The sequence below is a fragment of the Mesoplodon bidens genome (assembly GCF_964165515.1).
Source record: "Mesoplodon bidens genome assembly, contig: HAP1_SCAFFOLD_289, whole genome shotgun sequence".
Taxonomy (NCBI): domain Eukaryota; kingdom Metazoa; phylum Chordata; class Mammalia; order Artiodactyla; family Ziphiidae; genus Mesoplodon; species Mesoplodon bidens.
The window spans coordinates 382,012-394,283 of NW_027672374.1; positions in this window are offsets into that span (position 1 = coordinate 382,012).

Below are 12,272 nucleotides of genomic sequence, written 5' to 3' on the forward strand. Positions count from 1 at the left end.
TTTCCTAAAGAGATCTGCAACTTTTCAGATGTGGCGTTTCACTCTACTGAGAGGGTGATGTAGGCTTTTATAAAAGGAAAAAGCAGGGCAGGCTGAGTTCACTCAGATCCTACTAATGCTTACAGGAGTAACCGAAACTGGAATACAGGCTTCCAGGTTTTCCTGTCCTGTGCTCTTTCCGGTAGGTGCCATGGTCTGCTGGGCCTGGCAGTAATGTTTTGACCTTTACCTCTCTACGCTATTGTGACGTGGTTTTGGGTTTTGTTAGCTTTCTAATGAGTTTGTACGAAATTGTGTCCATAAAGTAGGCTGAATTCCTGAGGGAAGGATGATAGCTGTTAGTGTGTTATTACTGCAAATGTTGTTGGTTACCTTTTTTTCTTTTCTTTTGTCCAGTTGTTTCCTGAGCTTAAAAGTTATATTATCCGAAATGAAAGATGTGCATCTGGTGGAAAACACTAATTTAAGGGATGAAAATTCCTGATGATTGCTTCAGTCAACCCTTAATACACACTGAGCTTCATTAGTAAATAGACAAGTCTCAGATCTTTCCCTTGGAAGAGGTCGCATAATCAGGCTTTGTGTTGATTTTGCATTCTGTTCGTTAGAGATTGAAGAAATTAGAGTAATTGGCTGGTACAGGAAAAGCACAAAGAACTTTCTTCTATTTTTGTGAGGCATCCCGTAATAAGGGTTGAAAATGAGACTGGAGGTAAGAACGTGAAACTCAGAAAAGCAAAGAAGGATATTGTTTCTTTGAAAATATTCTTTCAGTGTTGGCCCAGAAGATATATGAAGCTGAGGAAATTTTTCTTTTAAATGATGATTTTTGTGTTAACGATGTGAATGTGGAATTGGTAAGAATCAGGAAGCAAGCATCCTTTTCCACCAAGGACTTGGGAGCAAATGAAGCCATAAATACTCCCCGCTCTTGGAAACCCTTTTGGAGCAGTAATCAGAGGAGGGTAAAGGCAAAGCCTCAGGGCAGAGGTGTTCAGAGCAAAGGGATAGGAGGAGAACAAAAGGAGAGTGGATATTTTTAGAGCTGTCATTTTGAAATTTACCTGCTTCTGATTCAGTGCTGCTTTGCTACTGTGTTGGTCCAGTGGAAATCCTCAAAGCAGGAGCAGCCCTATTTTAAATTAATAAGGTTAGAGCAAGTGACTTGAATCCGGGTCTCTTTAGCTCAAGAGCACAGAGGGGAGTGTGAGGAAAGAGTGAGGCCGCAAGGAATTGTTCACTGGGTACATTTTCCCCAAACCTCACTAACTGGGAGAAACTGACCACTGGATTCTGTGCCTTGAAGGAAAGCAAAAATGTTGAAAGCAAAGAGTGTGGAGCTTGTTTAGAAAGCAAGCTCTATCATCTGGTCACCTGCTGATGATAATAGCATTGGCTGAGACCTGACCATTTACAATGAAGGCACTTCTGTAGGTCATAAGTTCCAGGAGGGCCAGAACTGAGTATGTCTGTTTCAGCATTTAGCATGGTTTAGCACCTTCGAGCCCGGTACATTATTGGCATATAGTAGACTTAAAAATGAATATTTGTGGATTGTCTGAATGAGTGGATGGATGTGTGTGATTCATATCCTATTTGCAGGTCCTATGCCCTACATTGGATTTTCAGTGTCAGATTGTGAAAGTATTTATGACGGGGATTGGCATTGTTCCCTATCTAATGGATAAAGATTACACATCAAAGGACTTTACACTGATATCCCAAAAGCCTCATAGGAACGACTTAACAAAAAAATAAAATTGGATTCTGTATAATTTCTAATTTATAAGCTGGCCAGAACACTGGTATTTCAGCCAGTCCTCTGGTAGTTCCAGTGATGTCCCCATGATCATCCAGGCATAATCAGAATGGCTTTAGGATTTGGGAGCCAAAATGTTCCTCAGTATTTACTGCTTTGCTAGTTCATTTAAGAAAATGGACTATTGAAAAAATAGCTTCAGACACAATATGGCACATTTTATGATTTAGCATGAAATCTGAGAAATATAGAGGTTACCTGAAGCCTGCAATGGTAAAGTTCCCTCTGCTATTGAAGTTATTGTCTTTAAACAAAGATTCTACATCAGTAATGAGATATATATATATATATATATATACACACACATATATATATACATATATATATGGCATTTTATCTTGATGTCACTTAAGTATTTCTATATATTATTCCCACATTTGGGAACAGAAATGTTGAAGTTTTATCAAGATAAGAAGTTATTTATTAACAGCAATGCTTTTTCAAGAATCTATCAGGCAGCATTTGGCGGAAGAATAACTTTACACTGTTACAGTCTCCACAAATATTGCACACAATGATTTAAATGTTAAAGCTCTCATATAAGAAGAGTGGTATTCATATTTCCATTTACAGCTTGCAAAGAATCTAAAAGTTGCTTTTTCTGAAAAAAATCTGTGGGCCATCAAAATTCTATTTTCCCAGAAGTACTCAGGGATGATCATAGTGAAAATAAAAGCACATGGAAAGAATATTAATAAACAGTGGTTAGCAAGATTTCAATGAGAGGTAGAAAAAGGTTAAGTTAATAAAAGAACCTAGGGGGCTTCCCTGGTGGCGCAGTGGTTGAGAGTCCGCCTGCTGGTGCAGGGGACGCGTGTTCGTGCCCGGGTACAAGAAGATCCCACATGCGGCGGAGCGGCTGCGCCCGTGAGCCATGGCCTCTGAGCCTGTGCGCCTGGAGCCTGTGCTCCGCAACGCGAGAGGCCACAACAATGAGAGGCCCGCGTACCGCAAAAAACAAACAAACAAAAACTAGGTCAATGGGGAGATATTAGTAGACACTGTGAAGTTATTGAAGAAAATACCAACACTCTAGAAATCAGTTTATGGGAACTCTCATTTATGATGTTAACTTTTTTTAAACATATAAAGTAGACACATCTCGCTTTTCCATTGAAACAAAGAATAAACCTAACAAAGATCTGGGAAGGGAATAAAGAAGAGAAAATTCAAGAGTTGACTATTAGAGGGCTTCCCTGGTGGCGCAGTGGTTGAGAGTCCACCTGCCGATGCAGGGGACACAAGTTCGTGCCCCGGTCCGGGAAGATCCCACATGCCGCGGAGCGGCTGGGCCCGTGAGCCATGGCCGCTCAGCCTGCGCGTCCGGAGCCGGTGCTCCGCAACGGGAGAGGCCACAGCAGTGAGAGGCCCGTGTACTGCAAAAAAAAATAGTTGACTATTAGAGAGATGATGAATATGGCAAGGATGCAGCTCTAGTTCTTCTACATGAATTATTAGTAATTATTATCAAATGCTACATATATTGTATATACCTGTCACACAGAAAAAGCTGTTATGATAATATAGAATATAGTGTTACTTTTTTTTTTTTTTTCTGCATTATGCGGGCCTCTCACTGTTGTGGCCTCTCCCGTTACGGAGCACAGGCTCCAGATGCTCAGGCTCAGCGGCCATGGCTCATGGGCCCAGCTGCTCCGCAGCATGTGGGATCTTCCCGGACCAGGGCACGAACCCGTGTCCCCTGCATCGGCAGGCGGACTCTCAACCACTGCGCCACCAGGGAGGCCCTATAGTGTTACTTTTTTTTTTTTTTTTTGTGGTATGCGGGCCTCTCACTGTTGTGGCCTCTCCCGTTGTGGAGCACAGGCTCCGGACGCACAGGCTCAGCGGCCATGGCTCACGGGCCCAGCTGCTCCGTGGCATGTGGGATCTTCCCGGACCAGGGCACGAACCCGTGTCCCCTGCATTGGCAGGCGGACTCGTAACCACTGCGCCACCAGGGAAGCCCCCTAGTGTTACTTTTTATATTAAGTTAATCTTCATGGATATTTTTATATTTTCCATCAAGTCCTGTGTTTTAAAAATTCCTTTCAAATATAAAGATTTCCGACTGATTCACTTTGTTATAAAGCAGAAACTAATTTTTTAAAAAAAGAAAAAAATAATTAGGATTTCCAACTTACAATTCTAGTCAAGATTCTGGTTTTCATAATGAGCAAGACTGAGTAAGAAGCATATACAAAATATTTTCCTTCTTTACAGTTACTATTTAAATGCAACTATACGAAGGTGTATAAGCTGCTCTACTGGAAGAATCATTGTAATTACTGATTCCTAAAAATTATTAATAAAATTTTTTACATTTTTACATTTCTTTTTTATACCAAATCTTTGAAATAAAGAGAAAACAAAGTCTAACAGTAAACTGAGATTCACTTACTTATGGGATAATATCAAGAGGTAAATCATGCAGGTATTTGAAAAATAAAAGTCAAACTTTTAAAATAATGAACTTTTTTTTAGAGAAGTTTTATATTCATGGCAAAATTGAGTGAAAAGAATGAGAGTTCCCATATACTCCCAGTTTCCACAACCTCCTCCACTATTAATATCCCAGACTAGATGGTACATTTGTTACAATCCATGAACCTACACTGATACATCATCATCCCCCAAAGTTCATAGTTTACATTCATGCTTGCTGTTGTACATTCTATGGATTTTGACAAATGTTTAATGATATGTGTCCTCCATTGTAGTGTCTTACAGAGCAGTTTTACTGTCCTCAAATCCTCTGTGCTCTGCCTGCTCATCTATTTCTTTCTCCTCCTTGGCAACCACTAATCTTTTTACTATCTCCACAGTTCTGCTTTTTCCAGAATGTCATTTAGTTGGAATCATACAGTTGGTAGCCTTTTAGATTGGTTTCTTTCTCTTAGTAAGATGCACTTAAAGTTCATCCATGGGTCTTCATGGCTTGATAGTTCATTTCTTAATAGCATTGAATAATATTCCACAGTCTGGATGTACCACACTTTATTTACCCACTCACCTACCAAAGGGCATCTTGATTGTTTCCAAGTTTTGCTAATTATCAAAAAAGCTGTTGTAAACAGTGTGCAGGTTTTTGTGTGGACATATGTTCTCAATTCATTTGGGTAAACACCAAAGACATGATTGCTGGATCATTTGGAAATAGTATGTTTAGTTTTGTAAGAAAATGTCAAACTGTCTTCCAAAGTGACTGTACCTTTCGGTATTGCCACTAGCAAGGAATAAGAATTCCCTTATATGTGGAATCTAAAAAATACAACACATTAGAGAATATAACAAAAAGAAGCAGACTCACAGATATAGAGAATAAACTAGTGATTGTCAGTGGGGAGAGGGAAACGTGGAGGCAGTATAATAGGGGATTAAGAGATACAAAGTATTATGTATAAAATAAGCTACAGTGATATATTGTACTGCACAGGGAATAGAGACAATATTTTATAACTATAAATGCAGTATAACCTTTAAAAATCGTGAATCACTATATTGTACATCAATTATACTTCAGTAAAAAAAAAAAGAGTTCCTGTTGCTTCACATTCTCATCAGCATCTGGTGTTGTAAGTGTTCTAGATTCTGGTCATTCTGATAGATGTGTAGTGGTATCTCATTGTTATTTTAAGTTGCAGTTCCTTAATGACATATAATGTTGAATATCTTTTCATATGCTAACTTGTCACCTGTAGATCTTCTATGGTGAGAAAAAAGGTCAAATTTGATGAAAACTATTTAACAATAGATAAATGCCAATGAATCTCATGAAACACCACTACCATCATAATTAAATTGTTGAAAACAGCCATAAAGAGTATATCTTAGGAGCAACCAGAGAAAAAATGACACGTTATGTATGTGAAAATACAGGTATGAGTCATGCAGACCTGTCAGAAGATTTGTAAGCCAAAATAATATAAAATGGCATTTTTAAAGTACCAGAAAGAAACTCCCAACCTTGGATGCCACAATCCGATCCTGTCCATTAAGGATAAGAGACTTCTGCCCTTCTTTAGCAACTAGAAAACTGCAAAATACATTAATCATATGTTTGTAGAAATTTACAACAGGCATCTAAGGACTGTGATCCCTAAGAGAAGGGAAGCAGAATTTGCACACATCTTTGCAACGTATCAAGCCCGACAGCAAAGACATCATTCTACATGCTGTGTAATCCTGTGTAGGTTGCCACCTCCCTTGTTCTGGTCGATATGCTCCTATTCATAAAGTTTATCACTGTATTTTATACTATTTTCTTTTTCTTTTTCTAAAATCATTGTTATCCTCCAGTGGTTTAGATCCCACATCTTATATGTAACTTTGCCTTTTTGCTTCTCTCTTAGTTGCTCACTCTCAGATTTAACAGACAATTTACACTTTTACTTTGTGGTATACCTTTTATAGACACTGTAGTTTGTTTTTCATTGAACTTTATTCTTCATTTCACTAATATTTTTATATTGATTATGTATTGAAATAATACTATTTTGTATATATGAGGTAATATAAATTATATGGTAACATTATTTTTATGTCTTTATTCTTACAGTTTCAATGTGGCTACTATGAGATAAAAAATTATATGTTCCTCATATTATATTTCTGTTGGATAGCACTGCTTTTGAGGAATAACAGAACAATTGGATATCTATACAGACAAAAGTAACCATGACCTTTATATGAAATAATCATAAAAATAACTCTAATTAACTCATAGATCTAAGCATAATACCCAAATTATAACACATCTAGAAGAAAACAAAGGGAAACACATGGTCTAAAGACAAGAAAACAATTTTTAGATAATACAAAAATTATGAAATATAAAATAAAATATTGACAATTTAGTATGTATCAAAATTTTAAAAAATTTCTATTGTATAAAAATCAAAATTAAGAAAATCAACAGAAAAGATCAAACTTGGAAAAGGTTTGCAATATCGATATCTGGCAAAGAACTTATATACAGATTAAAGAACTTTTACACTTCAAAAATAAAAAGACAATCCAATGGGAGAAAATGGAAAAAATATATCTATGGATATGTTATATATATAAATGTAAAGTATATGTATCTATGAATATATGCCTATTGGCTATTTGCATATCTTCCTTTTATTTTTAAGTGCCTAATTATATTTTTTATATAAATACACACTATTATATATAAAATAGATAACTAATAAGAACCTACTGTATAGCACAGGGAACTCTATTCAGTACTCTGTAATGACCTATATGGGAATAGAATGTAAAAAAGAGTGGATGTATGTATATGTATAACAGACTCAATTTGCTGTACAGCAGAAACTAACACATTGTAAATCAACTATACTCCAATAAAAAATTAATTAAAATATTGACATATATTGTATATAACATATATATTAAGTATATATAATTTGTATAGATTTAGAGATTGCTCCATCAAAGACGTACAGATTACAATTATAATGAGATACCACTACATACCACTATAATGTCTAAAATTTAGAAAACTGTTAATATCAACTTTTGGTGTGGACCTAGAGAAACATGAATACATTGTTAATGGGCTTGTAGCAAGAAAGCTTTAAAGTTAAATATACATTTACAGATGACCAAGCAATTACCTAATAGTTCATACTTATCCAAGAGATATGAAGTCTCATGTCACACAAATTTGTTCAAAAAATGTGTAACACCATTATTCATAATAGGTAAAACTGGATATGACCAAAATATCCAACAAGATTTTTTTAACGTCTTTATTGGAGTATAATTGCTTTACAGTGGTGTGTTAGTTTCTGCTTTATAACAAAGTGAATCAGTTATACATATACATATGCTCCCATATCTCTTCCTTCTTGCGTCGCCCTCCCTCCCACCCTCCCTATCCCACCCCTCTAGGTGGTCACAAAGCACGGAGCTGATTTCCCTGTGCTATGCGGCTGCTTCCCACTAGCTATCTATTTTACGTTTGCTAGTGTATATATGTCCATGCCACTCTCTCACTTTGTCACAGCTAACCCTTCCCCCTCCCAATATCCTCTAGTCCATTCTCTAGTAGGTCTGTGTCTTTATTCCCATCTTACCCCTGGGTTCTTCATGACATTTTTTTTCTTAGATTCCATATATATGTGTTAGCATACGGTATTTGTCTTTCTCTTTCAGACTTACTTCATTCTGTATGACAGACTCTTAGTCGATCCACCTCACTACAAATATCTCAGTTTCGTTTCTTTTTATGGCTGAGTAATATTCCATTGTATATATGTGCCACATCTTTATCCATTCATCCGATGATGGACACTTAGGTTGCTTCCATGTCCTGGCTATTGTAAATAGAGCTGCAATGAACATTTTGGTACATGACTCCTTTTGAATTATGGTTTTCTCAGGCTATAGGCCCAGTAGTGGGATTGCTGGGTCATATGGTAGTTCTATTTTTAGTTTTTCAAGGAACCTCCATACTGTTCTCCACAGTGGCTGTATCAATTTACATTCCCACCAACAGTGCAATAGGGTTCCCTTTTCTCCACACCCTCTCCAGCATTTATTGTATGGTACTGGCACAGAAACAGAAATATAGATCAATGGAACAGGAGAGAAAGCCCAGAGATAAACCCACGCACATATGGTCAACTTATCTTTGATAAAGGAGGCAAGAATATACAGTGGAGAAAAGACAGCCTCTTCAATAAGTGGTGCAGGGAAAACTGCACAGGTACATGTAAAAGTATGAAATTAGAACACTCCCTAACACCATACACAAAAATAAACTCGAAATGGATTAAAGACCTAAATGTAAAGCCAGACACTATCAAACTCCTAGAGGAAAACATAGGCAGAACACTCTATGACATAAATCACAGCAAGATCCTTTTTGACCCACTTCCTAGAGAAAAGGAAATAAAACCAAAAATAAACAAATGGGACCTAATGAAACTTCAAAGCTTTTGCACAGCAAAGGAAACCATAAACAAGACCAAAAGACAACCCTCAGAATGGGAGAAAATCTTTGCAAATGAAGCAACTGACAAAGGATTCATCTCCCAAATTTAGAAGCAGCTCATGCAGCTCAATATCAAAGAAACAAACAACCCAATCCAAAAATGGGCAGAAGACCTAAATAGACATTTCTCCAAAGAAGAGAAACAGATTGCCAACAAACACATGAAAGGATGCTCAACATCACCAATCATTAGAGAAATGCAAATCAAAACTACATTGAGGGCTTCCCTGGTGGCGCAGTGGTTGGGAGTCCGCCTGCCGATGCGGGGAGCACGGGTTCCTGTCCCGGTCCGGGAGGATCCCACATGCCGCGGAGCGGCTGGGCCCGTGGGCCATGGCCACTGAGCCTGCGCGCCCGGAGCCTGTGCTCCGCAACGGGGGAGGCCACAGCGCTGGGAGGCCCACATACCGCAAAACAAACAAACAAACAAACAAACTACATTGAGGTATCACCTCACACCGGTCAGAATGGCCATCATCAGAAAATCTCCAACAAGATTTATATGGGTGAACCAGTTGTGGTATATCCATACAATGTCATATCATACAGCAGAAGGATAGAATTATGAGGAATGCAACAAGGATGAATGTCAGAAACATTATGGTGAGAAAAAAGCTAGACACACAAGAGTATATACTTTATGTTTCTGTTTATATGACTTTCTAGAAAAGGAAAAATGAATCTCTGGCGACAGAAAACATATCAGCAGTTGCCTGTATCATATATGGAGTAGAGAGTGACTGCAAAGAGGAAAGGGAAAACTGCAAAGGGGGTAATAGGAAAATTGTCTACCTTGATGGAAACAGAAGTTACAAAATATTTACATTTGTCAAAATTCATTAAAGTGTACATTCAAGTCAGTATATTTTTAGATTATACCACAATATATTTCTTTTAATAAAAAAAATTATGAAGAGTAGGTAAGGGGGCAAAGGACCTGAAAGCCAGCTTTAGCTATGTTAGAGCTGTAAAATCAAAAAAAGATCAAGTTGCCCCTAATTTAAAAACCAAAAAAATGCATACAAGTTGAGGAATAGAGAATTTAACTCATTTTAAGAGTGAGTTTTCTAACAATTAGAGCTTCCTAAAAATGAAATAAACTTATTTTGAGTTGGCAATTTCTTTCTCAGTGAGGACATTCAAGTACAAGATGACGATCATTTTTCAGGTGTGTTGTAGAAGTGCCTTAGAGATTGAAATTTGCATTAACCAATATTTAAGATGATTCAATAACATCAGAAAATATGCTATATTTATATATGCTCTTTTATGGTAGAGTTCTGTCTATAATGTTTTCTAAAATATCCTTTGAATTAATATTTCAATAGTAGTCTCCAGTGCTGCAAATGTAGGCCAGAAAGTTAGATCTGTGCACAGTCTATTTTTTAAGAAGCTTGTAATCTGGAAGAGAAGATAGACAAAAATGTTGTAGCAAAATGCAGTAAGTTTCATAATAGAGATATCCTCATGCTCTTATATGACATGGAAGCAGTGTCACATTCTTAATATGTCATTTTTCTGAAATACTTCAGTATTAATTTCTCATAATTATAATAAGTAATTAAGGCATGAATTATTTACAGAGAGATTCTAGTTATTCCTAAAATATTTGGAAATTGTTTTAACATGAAGGTATTTCTTAGAATACCTCCAATAAAGTTCCAAAACATGTCTTTCAAAGCCTAAATGTGTTTGTACAATCCTGGCAAACCTCAAGGAAAAATGTGAATGTTGCTGATTATCCACCATTTAAAGTTTTCTATGCTTTGGCATTTTTCTGTAAGTATAAATAATTGACTATGAACTATGCAAAGAGTTGTTTTACCTGAATTTCTTTGAGATCCATCAGATGTGGCCATTAAAATGAGCCAATCTCCTCCATTACAACTACTCACTGTGCAGGCTTCTAGTCAAGCATTGGTGGAGATAGCGCAGCTCAATTTAAATTAAAATTCAGGGTAATGTAACTAAACAAGTGAGTCCTATCCTTTTCCCCTTACTTTCCCTTAGAGAGTTTTTGAAGTTAGGGATTTGTAAAATGAAAATATTAAACCAAATTTAATAGCAAAATGTCATTTTTATCATTAGTGAAACCAAGCCCAGTTTCCATTTACCCCAAAGTATAAATTGCCTATCTGAGAAGCAGTTCAAATTTAAGTCATGTCAGATTGGTGGTCTTTCTGAGTTTCAGTTTGGAACTCTTATTTGAAGTCATTGTTTCATTCAAGAGCATCTCAATATCAATAGCAGGTTTTCTACTTCAGCAAAAGCCTTGATGTACAGCAGTGCCATTGGGTCCAGAGGATAACCTCTTTGTACGTTTTTTCTCCCAGTCTCACAGCAATCTCACTGATATCACAGAGCACATTTTTAATCCTAAGTATATGTCCTAATTTTGGCAGAAATCCACTCCTCCACTTTTATGCAATGTATTAACAGCCAGCAATTTAATTGTATTTGTTGAGACTGTAATATCAACGTGAAGCATTCCTTTTTTGAAGCTCAAATTCTTAATATTTGCTTTCCCCTTTGCAAGAAATACTTACTCCTTTACTCCCTTGTCCCCTTAGGCTACCTACCACATACATCAATTAAGAAGACATTTCACAAGGGATGCCTTTCCTCATCCTTCCAGGTGAGAAAGGCTCCCTGTTCCATGGCTCATAGTATCTTGTCTATATTTACTACAATTAGTAATTATTCTTTAGACTGCAGGCTCTAAGAAGTATGGACAATGCTTGCTTTTCCCCACCTTGTATTACCAGTACCTAATGCAGTGCCTGGGACATAGTAGAAGTTCTATAAATATGTAATGATTGATGAATGAATGAATGAATGAATGTGTTAGTAACAAGATAAATGCATAAGTCGTATTTGTAAAGCACAATACAAAGTAATTTCATTAATATTCACCCACTTATTTGTACCTTTATACCCTTCTCTTCATTTATATATCTTAGAATTACTTTTATCAGCAGGGATACAGGATTTAGTGACTAAATTTTTTTTTTTTTTTTGCTGTGTGCGGGCCTCTCACTGTTGTGGCCTCTCCGGTTGCGGAGCACAGACTCCGGACGCACAGGCCCAGCGGCCATGGCTAACGGGCCCGGCCGCTCCGCGGCATGTGGGATCTTCCCAGACCGGGGCACGAACCCGCATCCCCTGCATCGGCAGGTGGACTCTCAACCACTGCGCCACCAGGGAAGCCCCATTAATGACTAAATTTTGATGAAATGTATTAGAAATATTCGTGAGTGAGTAAGCACTATGCCATGGTAAGAGAGAAAAAAATGAAAGCTATTGCTATATTCTTGACTCAAGTCATACTCAATATTATTTGTTACATATTATATTACACACACAAATGCATTCTCACTGGCATGGTATCACCTACATTATTATAATTTCCATTTCCTTTCCAATCCCTTTAAAGCCCATATCTGACCCTTA